Source organism: Protopterus annectens, chromosome 8.part1 (genome assembly GCF_019279795.1).
Source record: "Protopterus annectens isolate FY-2018-M chromosome 8.part1, PAN1.0, whole genome shotgun sequence".
NCBI classification, from domain to species: Eukaryota; Metazoa; Chordata; order Ceratodontiformes; family Protopteridae; genus Protopterus; species Protopterus annectens.
Window position 1 is genome coordinate 275,166,992 of NC_056742.1, and position 7,500 is coordinate 275,174,491.

General features: G+C 41.0%; 1 protein-coding gene across 3 annotated transcripts in view; it reads right to left on the reverse strand.

The window, feature by feature from the left end:
• Nucleotides 1–7,500, reverse strand: part of CEP89 (centrosomal protein 89) — a 1,387,439-nt gene that overhangs the window by 509,169 nt on the left and 870,770 nt on the right. The window lies entirely within an intron of this gene.

Sequence of the window (7,500 nt, forward strand, 5' to 3'; positions counted from 1 at the left end):
ACACACACACACATACATGCATATATATATATATATATATATATATATATATATATATACACACACACACACACACACACACACACACACACACACACACACACACACATGTGCGCGCATACACATATGATATAATTTACTTTATAAAATAATTAAACACAACTCCTAGTTACAAAAAATGTAAAGTTAGTGACATGGATTTTCAACGTACAGGATGTGGTCACCTATACACTTAATTTCACCCGTTAGCCTCATCTACTATATAGGTAGCACTTGTTAAATTATATATTTTTTTCTGATCTGGTCACCAGAACTAACAATCTAAGCTTTCTCTTCTTGCCACTGTATATATGAACTCTTTTGCTCCTTTGAATGAAAGCCCTGTGGCAAATTAATTTACTGAGATGAGAAGCCAGGAGTGGCAGCATTGTCTGCTTAATGGAAAAGTAGAGTTTTTTGCATTAAGTTCTGAAGGTCTAGCCTCCCCTTTGCATACCCAGTCACACCCAGAGGGGAGGGGGGAGCTTAGCATGCGATGAACCTTAGAGATGTGCATCCACACTTGTGTGTTTGATGTAATCAACTGGTTCTGCCCCACTAGTAACTGTCCACTCCACATGATCCCTATTTTCCACCAGGAATTCAACTACTGAGAGTGTGCATGGGCACACACTCCTTACCCCTCTACCAGAAGAAAGGTAAATAGGCTAAGCCTCATCTTTTCTTTTCTTCTCCCCATTATTTCCACCAGCAGACTAAGCTGTTAATTGATTTAAAGTCACCTGTTTTATAGTCAGAGCTACATACAGCTATGCCAGTGCAGCTAGCATTTCTCTAATGATGCCTACCATTTTGTCTTAATATGCCATGACATCAAAAAGAATCATTTTATTGTCTGACTGGGTCTTTCATCCAAGAAAAAATCTCTCTAGAAATAATGATTCCTTCATATGCCTATGTAGTGATTAACTCTATCCAATCCCATAAAAGAGAAATAACCAGTAGAATCCATGGAAAATCATAACCGTTTCAATATAGAACTACAGTGATTACAAAAAGAATTATGACAATGACTTTTCCAGCCTTCTTAAGGCACAACTGTGTGAGATACTTACCAGAAACAGTAGAATACTGAATAATCCTTGTCCTCACTGTCTTTATTTGGGTTATTGCCCTTCTCTGAGCAACAGTTTTAGCTCCAAATCTTTCCGCAGTTGCAAAATGCTTAGGATTGATGGGCTGAACTGTGTTAATCAATGTACTATAGCCTAGCCCACAGCAGAAGTAACTTTAGATCTCCCTACCAGTTCCAGTGAAAAATCAGCTCTATTACCAAAGATTTTCAAATAACTCAAAAACAGCATGTAGACACCTACCCTTTATCCCATAAGCATCATATTTAATGACATTTTATGCCATTTAACCTCAGAGTGACAAAATGAAAAGTTGATTCTCTCAGAAGCAATTGCCACTGCCTGTGATGATGCCAATATATCTGGCCATAGGTTTCAGCGAAAACCAGAAAGATATAATGCACCAAAACTCAGGATTTAAAAAGATTAAGCAGACCAATTAGATAGACATCTGTACAACTTTGTTAAAAAAAATTGGTATATGATTAATCATTATCTGGTACAGAAACAAAAACATACATGCTCTAAAACAACATTTAAACTCAACAAAGGAAAAAAGAAAGAAAGATGACATGCAACAACCGGCGGATGGAGTGGTGAGAAGACTGTACTATATGGTGACGGCAAAGATGATTCAGTCATCTGCATTTGTGAGTATCTCACACATCTATAGTCTGATGTTTCATTAATGTCATCCTCTGAGTCTTTACTTGTTTGGTAAGAAAACTATGTAGTAAATCTAAAACTCATGTGGTGACAGTTATGAGCAATGTAGCAAAACAGCACCTGTCCTTTGAAAAACAACAAAGTTTATTGTTGTTCTTCTTTTGGCTTTTCCCAGTTAGGGGTCGCCACAGCGGAACTCCGGTCCGCCAATGATTGGAAGTAGATTTTTACAGTGCCGAGGTGCCAGCCCGACACCCAACCTTCAATGAAGGCATGCCCATTCACGCATGTCTTTCGAATGCCACTTGACCGCGGGGAGGACATGCAGACTCCACACAGAAGGCACTCCAGCAGAGAATCGAACAGGAGAACCTCATATTGAATGCAGACCATGTGACTGCTTTGCACAAAACTAGTGAAAATATTCCTAAAAAAACAGCTGAGACAAAAGCAATTCTTGAGGAGTGAGCCCTGGTTGACCTGTGAATCACTTTTGTCTGTGGAATCTTAATAAATCCAATCTGTGAACCAAGTCAAAGTAGTTTTTTTTGTGCTAAAAGTAAACTAGGATGCAATAGAAGTCAGCTTCTTGTCAGGAAATTTTATTTTAATTTATTTATATTTTTCAGTGCTTTCAGATAATCAGTTAGGTCACAGCCACAGCTAGGTATCCTAGTACCCAGTGCTGTTCCCCAGTCTAGTGCTTCCCCCCAACTTTAAGTTGAGGTGGAAAAAAGAAAAAGACAAAGTTCTTTCTCCCTAAACTTTAGCAAGCTGTATGTAACATTTTTAATAAGCAGCTTCTTAGAGCTTATACCATAGACAAAGTACTGAAGAACTACAGTCCACATCAAAAATGCAATATTGGCATTTATTTATGATTGCTGGTAACTCACTACTGACTGATCAGCATCTGTCAATCATGCCCCATAACACCTTGTGCCACAGGCAGCTGCCCCATTTGACACAGCCTAGCAATGTCTCTGAGTTAATCAGAGGGAATTGTGCTATGTTTGTTTCTTTTTCAAAATGCACAGATGCATCAAAGATCAAGTCTCAAAAGTCAGATTAAAAAACTGTATTCTGATTGAAGTAAAGAAAAGAAAAATATTTTAACATTCCAGAACAGCAAGAAACATATATAAAGAGTTATTTAACTAACAAACCTGGCTGGCCATATTCCCTCGAGTTTACAAACTCCAAACTAACTGCTGTCTTCCAGTTTCATAATAACATTTTTGATGTCTGTCATGTAAAACAAGTATAAAGTCACCATAACTCTACATCTCTGTCTGTTTTTGTCCTTCCTCAACTGAAGGAGTCTCGGATCAGATGTCAGATACATCCTCAATTACTTCTTTAGACTTTATAGGCTCCATAGCTTGAGCTCCTCCCCTCACACATAATCCCTTTCTTCTCCTCAGTTACTTCAGATTGAGTTTGCCCTCTATTCAGCCAACCACGATATGATCAAGTATCACCAACCATTACCATCCCTAGAAAAGAGTAAAAAAAACATAGTCCAAAGACATGACAATAGAAGAAGGTGAAGAAGCCCTAGAGCTCACGTAGCAAGGCTGACAGGAAATAAGACAGGAAATAAACCCTCAAGATGTATGAAATAGGAAAGGGGTTGGAAGGTGGAATGTTGAAGAATGAAAACAGGCAACACAGATGAAGAGTTATGGTGAGTACATAACTTTAATATCTGATGCTGTCTCTTTTATCTGTTCCTCAACTGATGGGACAGAGGCCCAGTTACAGTAATGCTGGATGCTCCTCAAGAAAGGATAGTCTAGAGTAAGGCAAAGCCAAATCCTGCCCTATGTCTAGATAAATTGTCCATTTTTTTTTATGAGTTACAAAGGCATGAACACTGGGTCATGCAGCAGCTTCACAAACATGATCTATATTAGCTCTGGATAAAAAAGCGAATGAAGTGGCCCTAGATGTGGTGAAATGTGGCTTAGGTGATTTGGGCAATGATAATCCTTTACTCTTGCAGACAAAATCAGTGCACTCAGTGAGCCATCTAACCAGTCTTACATTTGATACTGCTTTGCCCAACTTCACCTTGGAAAAGAAAAACAGTTGTTTTGATTTTCTTAGTAATGTGAATAAAGAATCTAAGTTGTCTATGAATATCCAACAAATGCAACATGTGTTCTCCCTTGTTGGAAACATTTGGAAAGAAGATTGGTAGGGTAATGGACTGGTTAAGATTTGTCTCTGACACCATCTTAGGCAGGAAGGAAGAGTTAGTCCGATGGGATACTCTATCCTTATGAATAATTAGGTAAGGTGGCTGAGAAGAAAGTGCTGGAGCTCTGGCACACTGTAATAGCAACAGAGTTTTCCATGACAAAAACTTTAATTGTGCTTTGGCTGAATGCTCGAGGGGAGGTAGAGTCACAGCTTGAAGGATAACCGTTAGGTCCCATGGAGGAATGGGGTCTTTAATAGGGGGCCCGAGTAGAACAGTACCCTTAAGAAAACCCTTACACAATTTCAAACAGGCTAAAGAGGAGTTTTTTGCCTAAGTAAAAATCTGATATGGTAGCAAGTTTTAATTTAATTGTTGAGTAACTAGTTCCATTGTTGAAAATGGAAGTGAGAAAGTCAAGAACAGGTGCTGAAAAGGATCTGTCTCTGAAGAGCCCAAATAGAAATTTTTTTCAACTTGTTCTTATAAATCTTCCTGGTAGAAATTTTTGGTACAATGTAGGGATGTGACAAACTGGAGAAGAAAGTCTGGAATTCCTAGCTATCATTGGAAGTGGAGAAACCATGCAGTCAATTTGAAGGACTGGATGTCCAGGTGAGACAACCCGGATGGGTAAGACAGAAGGTCCTGAGAAGGATCCAGTACCCAGAGAGGGTGAACTAGATGAAGCCACAGGAAGGGGTACCACACTTGGCAAGGTCAGAATGGAGCAATGAAGATTACCTTACTCTTCTGCTACTATGCTTTCTGGAGAAACCTGGAGATGTGGGGAATGGGAGAAAGATGTATAGGAGCCTGGGGGGCAACCATGAATCAGAGTTTCTTGGTGACACCCCCTTTGGGGGGATCAGGGCAAAGTACCTCCTGCACTTCGACTTGATGGGAGAAGCAAACAGGTCACAGCATGGTTGGCTACATTGGAGAAATACTATTTCTGCCACTCACTGACTGAGACACCACTTGTGATGGAATAAAATGGACCTGATCAGTTTGTCTGCTAGCACATTGGTATTCCCCATAATATGTATTGCCAATAGAAAGCAGCCAGAAGAGATCACCCATTGCCACTCTCTCATTCCCTCTAAACATACAGAATAGGATCGGGTTCTTCCCAGTTTGTTGATGTACTAGACTACAAACATGTCGTCTGTCTGATTGGCAATCATCCCTAGATGCTGAACATCTTCAAAAGACTGCAACTTAAATGGGACTGCTCTCATTTCTAAGATACTAATGTGAAGATTGGCCTCTAACTGGGACTATGTGCTTTGGAACGTCTTTCCCTAGTAATGCCCCCCCAGCTGGGAGGCATCCATTGTCACAGTGGCCTTAGGTGAAGAAAGAATAAAAGGCCAGCCCAGAGAAACTTTTTGTGTGTGAATCCAACAGGCTATGTATTGCTTGCAAATATTTGTAATATAAATGGGTGCCATCAGAGGATGACACCCTACTGACCACTGCACCACCAACGTCCACTGTAGAACTCATGTGAAAAGGTGCTAAGTATACCAACTTTAATGAAGCTGCCATTGATCCGAGGAGCTGTAACACTAGCCTGGATAGAGGGGAATAAAGAGAAAAAATGTGTAAGGCTTGATTTTGAGTGTGTCTATTCTTGTTTATGGCAAACTTGCAACCTGTGTTATTGTTTCTAGACTGGGAACAGATGAGACTCGGTGTAGTTTATTGTAATGTCTAGTTGAAGACACAGATAGAGGAAATAGTCCCTGGTTTAGCTCACTAGAGGCTTGATGGAAGCAGAAAAAAGACAGTTGTTTAGATAAGGAAACACCCTGAATCTGTGCAGTGTCAGGTGAGCTGCCACCACTGTCATGCACTTGATGAGCACCTTGGGAGTTGTGGTGAGACCGAAGGGCAGGGCTCTGAACTGATAGCAATTCTCAGCCAGAACTAGAGGTATCTCCTGGAGTGCCTGTGTATCTTGATATGATCTATGGAGCACATCAAAGCATCCTTCCTCAACAGTGTTAGAATGGACTGAACCATGACCATCCAGAACTTTGAGTGTTTTACAAATTAATTTAGATTTGCTGATATCCAAAACTTGTCTTAGGTCCCCTATCTTCTCTGTTACTAAAAAGAATCTTGAGTAGGCTGTGGATCCTTACTGTGCTGGGGACCACTTGGGTGACTCTTTCTCAGCAGTTTTCTCTCTCTATGATTGCTGCTTTCCTCTGACTGGGTGGAATGTCAGGAAATATTTTGCGTTTTAGAGGTAGAAGGGAAAATGGTAGGTAATAACCTCTGGATGTTATACTGTGCACCCTGGTATCTCTTGCAATGGTTATCAAGGCTTCTGGGTGTAGAGATAATCACTCCCTGACTGCCATCAAAATACAGCAGTCAGATAACCCTTCAGTGACACTGAAAGGGCTTCTTAGAGAAAGGACCTCTGAAGTCTTGATGTTGCGGACCACCTTTGCTATGGGGGTGGCACCTTCCATTAGATTTTCCTCCTCTGCCACAGAGAGATCTTTCTCCACATGAGTTCTGGGAAGAATCTTGCATCTTTCTGAACCACATCTTTCTGCCACCTTTCTGGTTTGGGAGAATGTCCTTTGAAGGGTAGAAAAATGGATTCTCAAGACTTCCCATCTTGTTCATTCCTAGAAAGAGTCTATTGTATCTTAGGGCCAAACAAGGTGGAGCCATCAAAAGGGGCACTGATTAATGAAGACTTGAAGGGCTCCACAAAATCACATAGGTGCATCCAAGTCATGCCTTCTGAATCTGTAGCCTTAGAAAATCCCTCTGAGGTGTGAGAAATCAGTCTCGTTGAAGCATTCGATAATGACTGGTTGGTGGCCAGTTGCGAAGATACAGACTTCTTGTCCATCCTCCACAGACATGGACCCCAATAGGGTATTAGAAAATTGTCTGAGCAACTCTCTGAAATCTTATAACATGTGCCAAATAATTCAGTGACCTGAGGGCAAAGGTCGCTAAAGCATAGGCACACTTCCCAAAACTGTCCAATGCCCTGGACTCTCCATTAGGGGGATATACAGAAGAACTCTGTTCTGAGAGTGCTTTCTTGGTGGCTGCTGCAACCACCATCACATCTACTGGAGGAACCTTTGCTGCAATGAGCCCTATCCTTCAGTTCAACAAGGTATTTGTCTGGAGGTTTGGAAATAGGATCTGTGACATCTGGAACCTTTCAACCCCTGTGGGAAATGAGATCTACTATTTTATTTGCCAGGGGCACTACCCAAGTCATAGCTAAGCCATCTCCAAAGCCTCAAGAAACACTAACTCCTCTTGGGAAGGGGGATCCGAAGACCAACTACCCTTCCCCTTCATCAAAGACAGTGTCTTCGGTTAACAACTCCTATGGAGAGTCTAAGTATTTCCTCTTACATGTATGCTTCCAAGGACAGTCTCTTCTGTGAGAGGCTTCAGAGACGACTCAAAAGTATCAGCATAGTCCTGAATGAGGATAGTCTCCAGGCTTGA